The sequence below is a fragment of the Physella acuta genome, unplaced genomic scaffold, assembly GCF_028476545.2.
Source record: "Physella acuta isolate Inbredline_101_S28 unplaced genomic scaffold, ASM2847654v3 ptg000538l, whole genome shotgun sequence".
Classification (NCBI taxonomy): Eukaryota; Metazoa; Mollusca; class Gastropoda; family Physidae; genus Physella; species Physella acuta.
Window position 1 is genome coordinate 208,008 of NW_026732057.1, and position 20,012 is coordinate 228,019.

At 37.4% G+C, this 20,012-nt stretch overlaps 1 protein-coding gene across 3 annotated transcripts in view; it reads left to right on the forward strand.

The window, feature by feature from the left end:
• Positions 1 to 240: 240 nt before the first annotated feature.
• LOC131945871 (transmembrane protein 64-like) overlaps positions 241 to 20,012 on the forward strand; it is a 38,960-nt gene continuing 19,188 nt past the window's right edge. For all 3 annotated transcript variants that reach the window (XM_059306480.1, XM_059306481.1, XM_059306482.1), the window contains exon 1: positions 241 to 352. The gene's annotated coding sequence lies outside the window, so the exon portion shown is untranslated. The remainder of the gene's footprint in view (positions 353 to 20,012) is intronic.

A 20,012-nucleotide genomic window follows, 5' to 3' on the forward strand; every position in this document is an offset into this window, starting at 1 on the left:
ATCAGTTGTAACCATTACTAGCCGTCGACGTAAGCTCTGGCCGTACATCGTAATACGAACTCTGGCCGTCCATTACAACACGAAATTTTGGCCGTCCATTTCAAAAGCAATCTCGGCCGTCCAGTGTAACGCAAACTTCAGCCAGCCATTGCAACAATTTTGGCCGTCAAACGCAACACGAACCCCGGCCGTCCAAATTAACACGAACCTCGGCCATCGTTAACATCACAGCTTTTGACCGTCCATCGCATGCTGCAGATGTATAGGAAAAATTCCCGGCCTCAGACCAACGATGGCACCACAGTGGATGTAGCCTGACCAGGATGGCGTGTGATCCGATGACAGTGTCCAGGTAAGGGCGTGGTTGTGTGTGTTTAACATGGATAGCGTTGATCCTGAACACTTACCTGTGGCAGCGTTGTCGGGTTACGGTAATGGCGGGATAAACGGTTGGGTGGTTTTTAATTAGGGCATGACTCACAGTTGGTTGTTAGCTTTACATTTACAGTTGCTGTTAGTTTTTAATTGATACTCTATGCACCATCCTATGAAACTAATTAAGTATTATCATATATATATATATATATATATATATATATATATATATATATATATATATATATAGATAGATAGATAGATAGATAGATAGATAGATAGATAGATAGATAGATAAGATAGATAGATAGATAGATAGATAGATAGATAGATAGATAGATAGATAGATAGATAGATAGATAGATAGATAGATAGATAGATAGATAGATAGATAGATAGATAGATAGATAGATAGATAGATGTTTTTTTTTTCATTTATTTATGTGTGCACTTATAGCATTTCTACTCTTGTTTTTAATACACGTTTCCTTGCATTGTTTTCACGTAACTTCATCGGACCTCAATCAAATGAAAACTACCAAGTAAAAAAAAAAACATTTTCTTATAATAAAATGCACAGTAGTTTATTTAAACACAAACCTGTAAATAATAATGGAACTGAAAAATTTATTACCGAACAGACTATTAAACATTAACCTAATTATATACCGAGTATAAATTTTCATTGAAACTTTGAGTATTATTTTTATGGCTCGTGTCTCCCCCTCCCCTCACCGAACGTATATAATACATATTGATCTATCCCTCAACCCCCGTTTTTCGCCCATATACATCTTCTACATCTGTGACACCTGGGCAGAGATTACCTCCCTTTTTGGTCGATTTTAGCGAGGTCGTGTCTTAGCTCCCTTCTTAATAAACCAAAGTACAAACTACTAGTTAAATTGATATGGTTTCTTTATGTTGTTCGCGTGTGCACTTTTTTTAGAAAGTAAAATCGGATGGGCAGTAGCACTGACCACACTATCTCGTAATATTTACAGAAACGTGACCTAAACTCTAACTGTACTTATGACCGCCAGCTCCAAAACGGGTAACACTATTTAAAACGCAATACCCCCCCCCCCCCGATAAGCATTGAGTCTATGCTAATATAATAGTCAATTAGCATAGCTTATTTTTATGTGTGCTTTGGTCTTGTAGTTATATTTAAACGTCTGTCGCCATACATACGATATGTCCCGTATACATAGGATCTGTCCCCCATACATACGTTCTGTCCCGTATACTTACGGCCTCTCCCCATACACACGCTCTCTCCCCCCCCCCCCCCACACGGTCTGTCCCCCATACATACGGTCTGTCCCCCATACATACGTTCTGTCCTCCATACATACGGTCTGTCCCCCATACTTACGGTCTGTCCTCATACACACGCTCTCTCCCCCCCCCCCCGCCCCCCCCCCCCCACGGTCTGTCCCCCATACTTACGGTCTGTCCCCCATACATACGGTCTGTCCCCCATACTTACGGTCTGTCCCCATACATACGCTCTGTCCCCCACCCTCAGACGTACTGTCTGTCCCCTATACATATGCTCTTTCCCCCATACGAACGGTGCGGCAATAAAGTAAATTACCACCAAGGACTGTTTGATTGCACTCTCTATGTAAATAGCATCAAATGGATGCGTTTAATGAAGGCATAAATTGATGTTGCATTATAATATTACATTGGTTCTCAAATATATCGCTTATTTTCTTAATTTTAGATATGTTGTATTAAACAATAGAAAGTGTGTTAGACTCTAAATGGAAAGGAAAAAAAAAACAAGAGCACATATTCACCCAATATTATATATATATATATATATATATATATATATATATATATATATATATATATATATATATATATATATATATATATATATATATATATATATATATATATATATATATATATATATATATATATATATAAACCGGGAAGTTCATCGTTCAGTTTAAATTTTAGATCAATACTTAGTTATCTACATACAATGTATCTCTAATAAATCGTCCCCTCCACGTTTCGGTATTGTAGAACACAGTTTGGGAACCCTCGGATTAATCAATACCACTGCAAGAGTAGATCTTTTGTCTAATCGCCTTCGTGTACTGTTGCCGTCCATTGTATTTTAGACTGCGCGGACTGTACTGTGAGAACCGTCAATCAGAAAAACAGATGGGATCTCTTGCCGTACGTGTATCAGCCTCGTTCTCCTGTGATGGCCAGGACAATAACTTATTGTGAGTTAAGGCTTTTTACTGTTGTGAGTTTTAGCTTGTGACAGCAGACTTGTGTGTGTTGCCATTGAGTAAGTTGTGCTATACGGTGCTCGCGTTTAGTGGCGAGAATTCAACGAGATCTCTGCGAACCTTTGAGTTTTGTGTGGTTATTGGACACCACGGTTATCTTATGTTTACCTTTAGATCTAGTTTAATAAGATGGTAAAGTCTAGTACGCTAGTGGTAGAACACGTGATCACCGAATATGTAGATTCATCAGGGTCTGGACTTGGTATCTAGATGCACAGATTCTCGTGAGCCCGCCCAGCCCTAATGGATACCCAGCAGTAATTGGCTGGAAATAAAAAGGCGTCCTAATTTCGTCTTCTGGTTGATTTTATAACAACAAAATAATTCAACCTTTCAAAATAAGCAAAAATTTATAACAATTTAGTTATTTTGTCTTACTCCCCCCCCCTTCTCTCCCCCACCCCCACCCAGAATTAGCTTATCAAGCTCTTTGTGTCAGTCAAGCTCTCTCGACTCGCCTGCTATAAAAACAAGACCTCTAATTCACGTTCAACAGAACTCGTAAACACGACCGCCCTGCTTTTTCACAACGTTGAGCATGCTGTGTAGTTAATAGACGTATGAGCATAAAACTGCGAGATTTTTTTTTTTGTTCTACAATAACAAGCTGACCTATAAGAAACGGTTTATCGATAAAGATAAGAAAATCAAGGGTTAGAAATATAGTATCATCTGTCAATGGAACTTTGAAGGTGTTTTTTTTTTCTTCTTCTTATATCTAACAAGTGGTGGATTTGCTTGTTTATCTATACTCTACTATGCCGTGTTAGTGTTTGCTAATTGAAACATCACCACCTCGATGTATGGGCGTGTCGTGTCGTGTAGTGCATGGATAAAACATCATCACCATCTGACAGTGGCGTGTGGTGTAGTGTACTGAAGAAACGTCAGCTGACATCAAAACTAAAACATCGCATAACACAATGTGCCGGTAATTGCTCGAATTTGATCAGCTCTGGAAATTCCCGATTTTATCCTTAATATAGCCTAGCAGTTGGCTTTTAACTCAACACGCTGGTAGTGGATAACCGACGAGTGTTTCTTCAGTATCAACTGGACATACACCACAAAGAGTTGTGAGTTATTAGTTTTTTTTTTACTTCTCTACCACATCAGGTTTATTTGGAAACAGTTTCTGTCATCGGTATCTTAACACTGCCTTTCACGCTGACCATAACTCTAACAACACACAGGCCGGGAAAAAAAAGCATCCTGCACGTCTTTTACTTCTATTAGCAAAAAGTATATAGGACTTTATCATGACAACATTCTTTTATGGGGTTTCTCATGCTACACATATAATTTTTCTTGCTAGATACAATTTTAGTCCCTTTGTTTTTTCTTCCGCACATAGATCTTTTGATGCTCTCTTTCCCCGTGTTAGTAAAACGACCCTGGCAAGTTAATGCCGTCAACTTTATAAATAAATGTATGACCTAAGTCAACATTGATTTGAGCTAACTTTGAGTGTGTGTATGACCTAAGCCAACATTTATTTGACCTCAAATTGAGTGTGTGTATGACCTAAGCCAACATTTATTTGACCATAACTGGTGTGTGTGTGTGACCTGTCAGCATTGATTTGACCTCAAATTGAGTGTGTGTATGACCTAAGCCAACATTGATTTGACCACAGATTAAGTGTGTGTATGACCTAAGCCAACATTGATTTGACCACAGATTAAGTGTATGTATGACCTAAGTCAGCATTGATTTGACCTCAGATTAAGTGTGTGTATGACCTAAGCCAACATTGATTTGACCACAGATTAAGTGTATGTATGACCTAAGTCAACATTTATTTGACCACAGATTAAGTGTATGTATGACCTAAGCCAACATTTATTTGACCATAACTTGAGTGTGTGTGTGTGACCTGTCAGCATTGATTTGACCTCAAATTGAGTGTGTGTATGACCTAAGCCAACATTGATTTGACCACAGATTAAGTGTATGTATGACCTAAGTCAGCATTCATTTGACCACAAATTGAGTGTGTGTATCACCTAAGTTGGCATTGAATTTATCACAACTTGAGTGTGTGTATGACCTAAGCCAACATTGATTTGACCACACATTGACTGTGTCGCAGCCTATTGATTTCATCCAATTAAGTTTCTGCACATATTCAAGCTGTACTTGTGCTCCTATCAATCCTCTCAATCAGGTGCCCTGCAGGTATTAAACACACTTTGTCTTTCTTCGCGCATTTGGTATGTGTGTGGTGATCTACTTGCTTACATCACAAGTATATAATTACCTACTTGTCCATATTAAGTGTATCAGGACCTAGGCCTACTTGCCCATAGTAAAAAGTGCGTGATGATTTTTTTGCTTATATTAAAAGTGTGTGATGATCAAATAGTCCATATTTATAAACTGTGTGGGCTGACCTAATTGTCCAAATTTAAAAAGTGTGTGATAACCTACTTGTCCCTATTCTACCATAAGTGATGACCTACTTGTCTATATTCTACCATAAGTGATGACCTACTTTACTACTTTAAAAAAAGTGTGTGATAACCTACTTGTCCTTTTAAAAAGTGTGTGATGACCTACTTGTCCATATGCTACAACCAATGATGACCTACTTGCCTACATTAAAAAAGTGTGTGATAACCTACTTTAAAGTACAATGTGTCGATAAATGACGAAACTCCCGTTGTACACATGTAATGACCTGTGTATTCAGCATGACGATTGGTGTTGCCGGTCAATCGCTCTAAGAACGGCATACCTACGGCAAACTGTTGCATTTTTAAAAAAAATATTATTGGCATTCACAATCCTAATATATAAAAGGCCATGTGCGCTCTTCTCTCTCTCTGTCCGCAAAATATTTTCGCCGGACATCACGTCAGAATCGGCAGCGATATATGGATACCTTTATACGGACTTTTGTTGAAAAAAATATGTTAGATGTTTTAAATGTATAACCACAATTTTATTTAAAGAAGAAAAATAAAAAATAAAGGCGTATTCGAATGTAGAGAAACAGTATTATTTATGCAACCGGAAAAGTGTATAAACTTGAGACAAGAACGCATTTAACAATGACGTCGCTTATTGTTTACACTGCAAAAAGAGCACGAAACTGATGACGTCATCTTCCGAGTTTAGAATAAAAAGAAATGAACTATTTCATTCAAATATGATTTAGAGCTATGTACGCTATGAAATGTATACAATACGATTTTCTCGGCCTAAACTTAAAAAAAATCTTTTATCTATTTGAAGGGCTCAGTGGAAAAAGTACTTAAGTGTATTTTGAGAGTTTTGAGAAAAATGAGTGCAAAGTTTTTAAATTGAAGCTGAAATACCAAAACAGCTGATGCAAAGTATTTGAATTAAGCTACTTCGGTACTTTTTCCATGGCTCAAATTTACAGGGATGGTTAAGGGTAGGTAATCAAATAATATACTGGTCTTAACTCATTTTTGAAAAAATGTAACTTAAGTACTTTTTCCACTGAACCCTTCATTTGGATTCTAGATCTAGAGATTCTAGATCTAGATATTGATCTCGATCTAGATATTCTAGATCATCTAGATCTAGAGATTCTAGATCTAGATCTAGATGATCTATAAAGTTAAGTTGTCGGGTGCACGATAGGGCACTTCCCGGCGCCGCAGGCGCTTCAAATTTGGCAGGATCTTGCCTTGGGGCGACAGAACACGGGGGCCGGTTGGCCGAAAAGTCTACGAGTCAAAACTGACCTCGACTGACTGGCGCCTTATATGGGCGAATTAATTAAGCATTCAAATTCTTAATGTTTTCGAAAGCCTTAGCGAAGCTGGGCAGCATGCCTAGTTTTAAAAGAAAGCGTGTTAAGGAAATGTACTCTTAACTGAAAATCGAACGCTATTATGTATAGCATATATATATATATATATATATATATATATATATATATATATATATATATATATATATATATATATATATATATATATATATATATATATATATACATTGAATTAGACAGCTGCTGTTGCTTGTTGAAAAATCTGTACATAATAAATTTTCCATATCCCTATAAAGTTTTTAAATTGACATTGCCTAGCTTTACCTCGTGCATATGTGTTCTACGTTACCTACGCCACACTGGTTCCTATACATTTAAGTCATTACCGCCATTCTACCCGATAGTTTTATCGCAGCTGCTCATTGTAGTATGTTTTCAAGCAGCGGGAACCAGAAAATAACATTGTTCAAATGTGAAATGTTATTAAACATTTTTACAACTTAATCCGGCTCAGCACTAGGTAAAATCTATAGGCTATGGTGATGCATGAAGAAAACCTGGACTAGTTGTGATGTTAAGTTTGAAAGGTTGCAGCACAGCATTAATTGATCAAATGTTGAATCACCAAGAATGTTATGTAAGTTATATATATATATATATATATATATATATATATATATATATATATATATATATATATATATATATATATATACTTATATACTTATATACTTATATACTTATATACTTATATACATATATATGTGTATATATATGTATGTATATATATATATATATATATATATATATATATATATATATATATATATATATATATATATATATATATATATATATAATTATATACATATATATGTGTATATGTAGATATGTATGTATGTGTATATAGACCTACGTATTTCTATATATATGTAAATATGTATGCATGTGTATATAGACATACATATTATATATAATATATATGTGTATATAGACATACGAATTATATATAATCATCATCATAATCATCACTCCTTTGTGGCCCCTGGGGAGCAAAGGGCTGCAACCACACATCTCCAGCGGACTCGGTTTTGGGCTGCTCCTCTAATCTGTGCCCATGTATATGTTTAGATAGACATATATTATATATATTATATATATATATATATATATATATATATATATATATATATATATATATATATATATATATATATATATATTATATATATATATATATGTCATCTCTATGTGTGTATATATGTATGTTAAACACACTGAATTGTCGTTAGCTTGACTTGAATGGACTTAGCAGAGAACTTTGCCCATCCTATTTGCCCGGCTCTAGTTGTGTCATACCTAACTAGGGTACCGGTGTGTAGCAGATAACAAAAGCCTGGCTACCTATTGCAATTTAACTGGAGTGGGTTGGATCATAACAAACACGGAACAACCGGTGATCGATTCGTTAATCTGATGTGTGAACGGCTCCCCGAGGATCAAATACCTGTGTGGGAGATAATTCAGTCCCCGGGCACTTATTCGCGAGGTTTTAGTTGAACCTTTTATGTAACTCAACGTTATATTTACTTTATGCGACAGACTTGTTGCGTTGTTGGAATTAAAATTAATCTTTCGTAAATGTGCGAATTCAATTCAGCAAGTCTTTCTGGAATACATTTGCACACTTTTAGGTGCGTACTACAAGATTTAACACTGTAGTGTAGGTTTTATCTTTTATCTTGAAGCATGTTCACACACTTATCATAGGGCTGATTACCTTTTGAGTGTTAGTAAAATTGAACTTTGCGGTTAATTAGAGCAATATCTCTAATAGTTTTACTTTATTAATGTGACTAATTTATTCATATACGTTTGTTGACTTTTCTCTACATAATTGTGTATTGTCAGTCTGCCTGTCTTTCCGTGCATCTATCATACACACGTATATATATATATATATATATATATATATATATATATATATATATATATATATATATATATATATATATATATATATATATATGTGTGTGTGTGTGTGTGTGTGTATATGTTGTGTTTGAACTTATCTGCATAATGATGAACAAAAAGAATAATTAAATGTATTCTTTCACATATGCATACACATCTATAAATACACACTAACAAATATCTAGGCGAGAGTGAGTTAAAATAACCGGAAGAATGAGAGACTTGTTGACGATGTTAGATACAACGTTCTGCAAGTAAATTGTTATCTGAAATCCGACGCGGCAGGTCTGTCTGTGTTTATGTTACGTAGCCTCCAGACAATTTGTTGTATCCTGTTTGCTGGAATGGTTGGGATGGCCAGATAAAAATGTGATGATTAAGCCAAAAAAGGTGTGTATTGTTTTTTGTTAGTTATCGTTAGGTGTTAATTGGTTTAAGGTTTTTAAAATTAGAAATTTAGTTGAATTTTGTATTATTTTTATTTAAAAACCTTGCGCAACATATAACTGCAATATTCTATTTTTTTTTTAAATCCTGGTGTTATTATAATTACAACAGATTTATTTTTAGAGCTGTTCATTTTACTAGTTTTTTTATTATTATTAAACGTGAGCAAAGCGTTAACGTTGACATAAAGCTCTATGTACTAGCTAATTTCCTCACTCACTCACTCATTCACTCACTCACTCACTCACTCACTCGTTCACTCTCTCACTCAGTTTCTCATTTACTCACTCATTTACTCCTTCACTTACTCCCTCCCTCGCTCACTCACTTACATACTCATTGATTCCCTCACTCAGTTACTCCCTCTCTCAATCATTTACTCTCTCCCTCATTTACTCCCTCACTCACCTCCTCACTCACTCATTCATTTCCTCTTTCCCTCACTCAATTACTCACCCCCTCATTCACGCACTCACTCTCACTCTCTCGCAGTCACAAAACTCTAACCATAACTAGGTAATCAAGCTCTGTCTCTCGACTAATCTCCTCACTCACCCTCAGTAACTAACGTTTATCCTTAACGAGGTAGCTAAGTTTTATTTTTGGATTAGTAGCTAGCACGCTATCTCACCCGAAAGTCACGAGTTCGGATTCCGGCCTGACGGAAACCCACTAGTCTAACAGCTGGTACCATGGGTGTCAGAAATGCTCGATTCCCAACCTGCTCCATCCTGCCTGGCTAGTGAGCAAATGCTTGAGCCGGCTATAAACCGTATACAACAGCGAGAGTCTAGATGTATCAGCAGATTGGCGGTCGGCGTTGTAGGGTCGGTAAAGCTCATAATTGCTGAACTGAAAAGGTCCTGAGTTCGAACCCCCGAGAAGATGAGGCTCGATAGCTGGGGAGAGAAAACTCCCAAAATAAAAGTAAAAACTGCTGCCTTGTATTTTGTTCGTGGATGGAAAAGGTTATGGGAGCAAATCCAAAAAGAGTCAACGGCCTATATGTAGTATAATACTTATAGTGTTGGGGAAAAGCCCGTCCCAAGTTACAATTAAAAAAGAAGATCAGCAGACTTTATTACATTAACTGATTTAATAGGACAATTTTTTTGGGGTTAGTAAACAGATCGTTGTTTCTAGCGTCAGTGAATCAAATTAAACACCTTTATATTATTAAACCCTAAAAAATTGCATCACTTTCAGTAAACCGAATCTTTATTCTGAACGTCTGACTATATCAACTTCTCTCACTAAACCAGTTTGGTTCTTAACCTTCTTTGAGGTACCGAACCCCACCATTTTTTATGCGTATTCATTGAATTATATGAGTCAAGAGTGTGTTTAGACCATCGTCGAACCCCTTAGACGGACTCATCGAACCCCTGAACCCTTGTTCTAAACCTATTAGCTTAATATTCAACCTTAAAGAGTAACTTTTCTTAGGAAACCTACACTTCAATACTTATTACCTAGAAAACCCCATCTGGAAAACTTTTAACTGTAAACTATATTCTGACTAATCTCTCTGAAACCTTAAAACATAAAAAAAATGTTAATGTTAATTAGGTAGTCCTCCTGAAACCTATGAACTTTAACCTTAACCTCGAAGTTAACATAACCCTTGTAAAACTCATCAGAGTTCATGCTCCTCATCTGTTTTACGTTTAGCTAACGATCTTGTGTCATCACATCCCCTACCCCCCTCCCACCTCCAGTGTTTCTTCAAGACTTTTTTCTCCGCGGAGGGGGGAGGGGGTGGCACTTAAAGTTTTCGGGGGGGTGGGGGGGGGGGGGAGACTAAAATTCCGGGGGGGGGGGTGTCGGCGGACACTGTTTAAAGTATACATTTTATTTTCTATATAAATTCCATTTCGTTCAGGCCCCCCCCCCCCCAAGAGATGCCTGGAAGAAACTCTGCCCACCTCTCATGCAGTATTTTTACAGCTATATACCTATGTTTAAAAACGTGCTTGTTTGTTAAGTTGTATTTATTAAAGAAAAAAAAAAGAAGAAACTCCCTTTCTGTAGTAAACGTAGATTGCTATACTCAATTATATACTCACGTTGTCAATGATTCAGTTGATAACGGACGGGGAGGGTAAAAATAGCACGTAAAGTGTCATTAATTAAATAAAAAAAACACAAGCCATGTTTCAAACGAAGGCCGTCGTCAGTAAAACGAAAGCATTACGTAAGTGCAAAAGATTATGTTGACTCATTTTTTTCTGTACCGCTGAAGGTTGAATAAGTTAACTTGTACAAAGGCGTTTGCATTGATAAAATGTATTAAAAGATTACATTCCATAATAGCAAAGCTAACGGGGTGCTTGAAGTCTAGTGCAAGAGGTCGGAATCATTAGAAGAAAAGGGTTAAGTGCTAGTAAATAGGAGTGCATTATTTCCGTATTAAAAACGTAAGGTAAGGGGTATATTCTCTGACGGCACAACCCCCCCCCCCCACCCACTCCCTTCTGTAGAATGATATAATTTGTCGGGTTAAAAACAGAAGGGGCTCCAATGTGTGGTTCGGTTGTTCTGCACATAGGCTACATCTAGTGCTAGTTATTCTACACAGGGAAGATAAAAAAATATTTTAAGAAATATTTAACGCACATATTCTTGTAGTTTCTCTAAGTTTGTAATACATACTTTGACATACGCGAATGTTTTCGGTATCGAATTTGAATGGTACCATATCACTTGGTTTAGACATTTAAATTGGGACTAGATTTTGTTTCAATAAATATTTAACGCACATATTCATGTAGCCTAATCAACACTGAATAGATATGGTTCTACATCACTTGGTTTAGACGTTCGACTTTGTGATTAGATTGTATTTCAACAAATATTTAATGCACATACGCGAATGTTTTTGATATCGGAATGAAATATTACCATATCCCTTGGTTTAGAAGTTCAATTTGGGATTCGATTTTGATTCAATAAATATTTAACGCACATATTCATGTAGCCTAATCAGTGTGTAAGTTAATTTTGTAATAAATACTTTGACACTATGCGAACATTGGATAGAAGTAGTACCAAATCACTTGATTTTCGCATTGTGGTTAGAGTTGGGGGTAGGGTGTTTGTGTGTGTGTGTTAAAAATTTGGCATAAATAAGATTAATAACGCTAACTTCACGAGTTCGGTTCACGATCTCATGTACATGGTATGTGTTTGAGTCCACCCAGATCTTATGGGTACCTGTCTTACGTCGGGGAAAGTAACAGCGGCTGGTCTTAGTACTAACCACAGTATTACTTCAGAAGCCGAAGTTAGATAAATTATTAAATCCACTATTTCAACTGTCTCATGGTCGATCCGAAGGGCATAAGTTAAGTACTGAACACAATTTTCCAGGACGGACTGTTGACTTAAAAAATTTGACTAATCGAATAGGTGTACCGTATATCCCATGTTAATTTTGTATTTTTCCATTAACTTTCTTGCTCATAGCGTTCACCAAAGTCCCACTCGTCAATCCAAAACATTTTCTGTTTAAACTTGTGCAAAAACACTCATCTTACTATTATTTTTTAAAGGTTAAAAATGTAGCAACTTGGGGAAGAAGCGGGGGGGGGGGGGGTGAAAGAAGGTCTTCCCGGTCACATTTACATCCTTGTTTGCCTACCCCGAGTGAGTCCCGTTTCTCGCGCATTTTCCGCTTAGCTGCTCATAACCAGTACTCAGCTAGGTGGTAAATACAATAAAAAAAATATTTGTTCATGTTATTAAACTATTCGGACATATTTTATGTGACAAGTTAAGTACAGCAATAATTTTAAAAAGGACTGAGTGTGATAACTATACTAAAAATAAAATATATGTGTGTAATAAGTATAGATATAAGATATTTTTGTGGTAAGTACTTCGGTTATTTAGAGAACTTTTGTAGATGTAAAAAAAATTGTAAAGAAAAATTCTAAGGCAACACTATCTCTTTAAACCTTCTTCAGCGTGTCATTGGTCTTGATGCGCATGTTATCTTTAAGCAGACATCCACTTCCCTACCCCCTAACCATTGGTATATCGTTACATCATTAGGTGTTTTTTGTGTGTTTTGGCCGCGCGAATTGTCTAAAAGAGTGAAATATTAGTTGTTCAGTTCCTTGAATAGCACACACAAAAATGGTGAGCTGTTTAATGGGTAGGACAAACACAAATTGTGAACTGTTTTATGGGTAGGACAAACACAAATTGTGAACTGTTTTATGGGTAGGACAAACACAAATTGTGAACTGTTTTATGGGTAGGACAAACACAAATTGTGAACTGTTTTATGGGTAGGACAAACACAAATTGTGAACTGTTTTATGGGTAGGACAAACACAAATTGTGAACTGTTTTATGGGTAGGACAAACACAAATTGTGAACTGTTTTATGGGTAGGACAAACACAAATTGTGAACTGTTTTATGGGTAGGACAAACACAAATGGTGAACTGTTTTATGGGTAGGACAAACACAAATTGTGAACTGTTTTAGGGGTAGGACAAACAAATTGTGAACTGTTTTATGGGTAGGACAAACACAAATGGTGAGCTGTTTTATGGGTAGGACAAACACAAATGGTGAGCTGTTTTATGGGTAGGACAAACACAAATGGTGATTTGTTTTAGGGGTAGGACAAACACAAATGGTGACCTGTTTTATGGGTAGGACAAACACAAATGGTGAGCTGTTTTATGGGCAGGACAAACACAAATGGTGAGCTATTTTATGGGTAGGACAAACGCAAATAATGTTCTGTTTTACGGGTAGGACAAAGACAGGAGTTTAGCAATGATATGAGTATGACACCCTCAAATGTATGACAATTATATGGCATTAAATAGCCAAAGTTAGGCATATACCTGGGTAGGACAATCCCAAAAATTGTTGAGCTACAAGACCAGGACATTGACTTTAGTTTACCACTGAGGGTTGGTGATCCATGAGCTCGTATACAAGGCCGATGTTGACTCAACTGTCGAGCTTATCTGGGCTAAACGGATTGGCAGACATTTTTATTGTGTTCTCTGGGGAGTTAGCGAAAGTGCTCGCTGTATTGTAAGACTTTGGTAGAATCAAGTACATCATTGCGGCCAAATGTTTTTGTATTCTAATAGTACAGTAAACGTGGTAAGATGTCTTTGTAATCATGTGGTGTAGTAGTTATTAGCAGTTATTTTACAAGCTCTTTTCAAAGGTTCTTCCCTAGCTTTATGATCTGTTTCTTATTTTGGTTAAAAAATAAATAAATCGTGTCGCTGTACTTATATAGACACAAATAAAGATATAGGTCATGGTGAGCCAAATATCATCGATATAGTTTACAATCTGTTTACCAAATCTGTAGCACATCGTTCTACTTCTCTAGCTAAAGATTAACCCCGTTACTTAATCTCTGTATTTTTGAACGCGTGAAGCATGGCCTCCCATCCTTGTACTACTCTGTCGACACGCATCATTAGCTTGCCAGCGATCTACGGCGCGTATTTTACACTTCAATGAGAGCGCATCTTGTCGTTTCAAACCCATTAGGCGTAGCGGTAGATTGTTTGTGTGTGTGTGTGTGTGTTTAAAGAATGTTTGGAATTTTTGTTACGTGCGAATTGAATTATAAGATGAAATGTTCACGGGGTAAGTGAGGGCTAGGGGTTGTTTGATGGGGAGAGAGTGGTTGTAATATTTAGAATAGATCCGTACTGACATATGGACCAGAGCCGTACTGACATATGGACCAGAGCCGTACTGACATATGGACCAGAGCCGTACTGACATATGGACCAGAGCCGTACTGACATATGGGCCAGAGCCGTACTGACATATGGACCAGAGCCGTACTGACATATGGGCCAGAGCCGTACTGACATATGGACCAGAGCCGTACTGACATATGTGCCAGAGCCGTACTAACAAATGGCCCAGAGCCGTACTGACATATGGGCCAGAGCCGTACTGACATATGGGCCAGAGCCGTATTAACATATGGGCCAGAGCCGTACTGAAATATGGACCAGAGCCGCACTGACATATGGACCAGAGCCGTACTGACATATGGACCACAGCCGTACTGACATATGGGCCAGAGCCGTACTGACATATGGGCCAGAGCCGTACTGACATATGGGCCAGAGCCGTACTGACATATGGACCAGAGCCGTACTGACATATGGGCCAGAGCCGTACTGACATATGGCCCAGAGCCGTACTGACATATTGGCCAGAACCCCAGAGACTTGAGGGCCAGGGTCGTACTGACATTGCCATAGCCGTATTGACATAAGGAACAGAGCTGTTTTGACATCTAGGGCACACCCTTACTGATATATGGGCCCTAGGCGTATTGACATATGGGCCATAGGCGTATTGACATATGGGCCATAGGCGTATTGACATTTGGGCCATAGGCGTTTTGACATATGGGCCAGAGTCGTACTGACATATGAGCCAGAATCGTATTGACAAATGGGCCAGAGCCCTATAGACTTGAGGGCCAGGGTCATACTGACATATGGGCCAGAACCGTATTGACGTAAGGAACAGAGCTGTTTTGACATCTGGGGCACACCCTTACTGATATATTGGCCAGAGCCGTACTGATGTATGGGTCTGAGCCGTACTGACATATGGTCCACACCCAGTAACCCAGCTCCAGTTTATCTCCATCTGCCCCTGTCCCTATCACTTTCGCCCACATTGTTATTGTAACACGTTTGACAGTTTGCCTGAAACATTTCAAGTCCACGCCCCGTGCATGCTTAGAAAATATATCATTGTTTATTGCCTAAACTGTTTTATCCCCTGTCGCCATGGCAGATAAGTAATTGCGTGACCAGTGCTCATCATCTCCCTTAATAATCACCGGTACCAAAGGGCACCTGACTATACTTAATGCCGTCTATTAACCCTATATCAAGCACCATGTCGGGCGTAATTTGTGGGAGGGGTCTAATCCACTGATACACGTTTTATGTTCTTGTAATTTTCTACACAAAAAAAATTGTCTCATTACGTAATTCCACACATAATTCGGCCGCAAGACAAAAATAAACGCTAAATGTAATAATAATAATAATAATAATAAAAACAACTCTCCGCTTTCTGCGCATGCTCAGTTGCAAAAACAAAAACATTCATTCATTTGCCGGCGGGGTAAACGGAACACGGGTATTTTTAAAACGGGGGTTGTAAAAAAATACAACGCTATGCTATTTTTGTGTTTATTAAAAAAAACCACGTTATTTATTCTTTTAACCCGGGCGATATAATATATAAATTGTGTCGTGGAGATGTGGGCGATGTCAGGTATTCATTGTTTTTCAAAAACATGCAAACAAACACATACAGTTGAATCGGTTCCTGTGCTTTTTCAACAAAACACGATCTTCAGTAGGATGAAACTATATTTAATTCTCCCCAATGGGTCGTCCATAAATGACGTCACACTCGTAGGAGGGAGGGGGGGGGGGGGCGTAATGTTGTGATGGTGTGTGATGAGGGGGAGGAGGCGACAGATGGTGTGACGTCACACTTTTGCATTATAAAAAAAGCAATGTTAGAAAACGAATTTTAGCCGTTACTTCGCGCTTTAGAAAACTGTTTTAATAAATTGAAATATGAATTGATTAAAATACTCATTGTTGACAGAGTTCAGACAAGATTTTGGAAAAATGTCGTATTTTAAGAAACGTAAGAAAATGCGCAACTAACTTTGAAATGATGTCCAATAAATGATATCATACGTTATATTTGTAGTTTTTTTTTTTAATCAAACACTTTTTTACTGCATTGTTTTGTTTCTTTATTTTTATGGATAAACATAAATGTTTACATAACAACATAAATGTCTTCATAACTACATAAATGTCTGCATAACAACATAAATGTCTTCATAACTACATAAATGTCTGCATAACAACATAAATGTCTTCATAACTACATAAATGTCTGCATAACAACATAAATGTCTTCATAACAACATAAATGTCTGCATAGCAACATAAAAGTCTTCTTATCTAGAATATTACAGACAGGCCAATGCATCTGACATGTTGAGTGCCAGCTCCTTTAATAATGGAGAGGGGGGTGGGGGGATGTTTGTAGGATGCAAATGGCTTTTGTCAGATTTTATTATTTTTGAATCCCGTGAGTTTTTATTAATAGAATTTTAAAATACAATGTCAAGTCTACTGCGTCTTATCGTGGCTGGAATCCACGGCTTTCAGATCTTTACTCTCTAGACCCGGCGGCAGCAGGGCTTGTTGTAGCGTCTAGACAGCAATTTTAGCCGGTTCATTGTTGCCTCACAGCAGTGGCGTAGCGAGGTCGGGTGTCACCCGGTGCGGCACTTAATTTTCGATTTGCACCCCCCCCCCTCCTCAAGTTTTCGATTTGCACCCCCCCCCTCAAACTTTCGATTTGCACCCCCCCCCTCAGGTTTTTCTATATATATTTTGCTATTTTTTTGCCTTGGTGTCACCCTCCTAAATGGTGTCACCCGGTGCGGTCCGCCCCCCCCCCCCTCGCTACGCCCCTGCTTCACAGTAGCTTCTTGCGTCCGTCTAGCCAGCAACACAACCACAGCCTACTCTGATGTTATGTATTTCTTTCAGGCATCTCTTGTAGAGACTCTGGAATTTATAGAGAAAATATATACTTTTAACAGTGTCCGCCCCCCCCCTTCCCTCCCGGAAATTTTAGTTCGCCCCCCCCCCCCCCCCCCGGTGAAAAAGTCTGGAAGAAACACCGCTGATGTTATGGGTTTTCTTACTGGCATTTTTTCTCCGGCACTTAAAATTTTACGGGCGGGGCGGATACCGGTTAAAGTATATATTTTTCATATAAATTATATATTTTTTTCCATTTTGTACGAGGGTGACCGGAGGGGGGGGGGGGGATTGCGATGGACGCGCTCCTGAGTGCCTGAAAGAAACTGCTGATGTTAACAAGCTAATTTTAGCGTCTAGATAGCAGTGCAGTTTCGCCTCAGCTTTTAGCGTCGAACCAGTAAAATAACAAAACCTTACATTTAAACCTCTAGCCACTGATGATGTACAATAATGTTGGCTCGCAAATTTTAGCGTCTAGCCAGTAATGAAGCCTTACCTTAACTTTAGCGTCTAGCCATTGATGTTATCACACTAAATTTTAGCGTCTACCCAGTGGTGAAGCCACACCTTAGCCACTGATTTCGCTGAAGTATAGGTATTAATTCTACTCCAAAATGACATAGCTTACCTAGCCACTGATTAGGTATCGAGTTTGTATCAACTCCTTCAAAATAATACCTACCTGCTCTTAAGTAACAGAGAAACTACCGCATATCGGTAACCATCTAAAGCTGCAGGTGTGTCGTATCAAGTCTTCGTCAGTAACTCACAAGACCCCAGGGGAAAAATAATGCGTTCGTTTGGGATCGAAAAGGTGAACGCATTTACTGTTGCTGTTTCACTGTCGACAACCATCAGTTGAAACGTTTTATTTTTCTTTCTAACGCAACCCATTCGAGTTATTGATGATTTTATTTGTAAATGTTAATGTTTGATACTAGGTAGTCCAAACTGGCGAAAAAGCGCGTTTTAGGGTCAGTTTTTGCGGTTTTCAAAAATAAAATTTCACTACTTCTAGTTGTCCTATAAGAATAAAAATTATATGTCAATAAAGTTTAAGCCTTTATCTGTCGTAATCTGGTATTTTTATATCTGTAACACATGTTTGAATGTGTTTTATATTTGTTTGAAAAGTATCAGTTACGTCAACAAATTTCACCGTTTTGCGTGTACCGATCGACCCCACACTGTTTCATTTGGTTGCGGCTTCGCGACGAAGCATCGTAGAAGCATAATCTTAATGTCATTTTAAAGAGCGAATTCTAGTCTATCGTTTATGTATAAATTGAAAAAATAACTTGCTTATTTCATTTTAAAAAATCAGTTTTTAAACTTTAAATGACGATATATACACGAAAACAAACTAATTCTGTTTCAATCTTTACACCGATGTAAAGTTCACTTTTATAACTACTTTGTAAATTCAAGTCTTTCTGATTTACGGTCGCGAAGCCGTACCCTCAATAAGCATATAACCCTCGAGTCAACTTTCAGCCCCGAGTCAGTTGCTCGCCGAACGGTTTTAAAGGTTGACGACCGATGATGCTAAACGGATTTTACCCTTGCTAGAGCCTTCAAACAAGTTGTAAGTATCATTTTTAAAGTTTCATTTCCATTTTAATAAATGCATTTTAAGTTTGAATGTCAGTTTGGTTTAATTAGCACACGTTATTAATGTAAATTTGAACCCTACTAGTCCACGGTTTTAGCGCGTGAACTACGCTTGTACACATGGTGTGTTTAAACGTGAAGCTATTTAATTCAGGACATTCTAGGGACTTAAAATATGGATGCACTTAACTATTAGATGCTAGTGTTTACTAATTCTTTAAAATCTATCGAATGGGATTAATGATAGGGTTGTATTACTACAGTTTATCTGGACTATCGCGTCAAAATTATGAATCGACAAATTCAAAATGGCCACCAGACATTTTTGGTTACTATGTGGACGAACTCAATTATTTACAGGGAACGAAGGTTAAATACTTATAAAATATTATTGAAACACAAAAGAAACTTATAATTGTAATAACTATAAATTTTTATCAATTTATTTAAAACAAAAGACACTAAATTTTAAGGACTAATGTGATTAATTTTTAATTTTCTGTTGTGCACTTTGATTCTGATTCCCCTGCTGAATAATGTGAAATGGTCTGCGCCAGTCTCCTTGATAAAATGTACCAGATCAATTTTTAGATGGTGGTGCAATTTAACAAGATTGTACATGTTGTGACTTAGTTTTAAATGTTATATTAGTTGTAAGTGTAAGTAGTACTAGTAGTATTTCTCATTATTTATTTATTTTATATGTATATAGTAACACTGAAGGACAGTTAAGTTGTCCTATATGATGTTGAGAACCACAGTATGGCATCTTCATCATTGGATATCTCAACCATTGTGGCACAAACAACGAATATCTCATTCAATAGAATTAATGTTCAAAATATACTATCAAGTATAAATTTCTTTAATCAAAAAGGTGTTTTCAGGCTTTTTCATGTTTCCAGCTACAGTCACAAGATAAATAGTAGGCCTAAA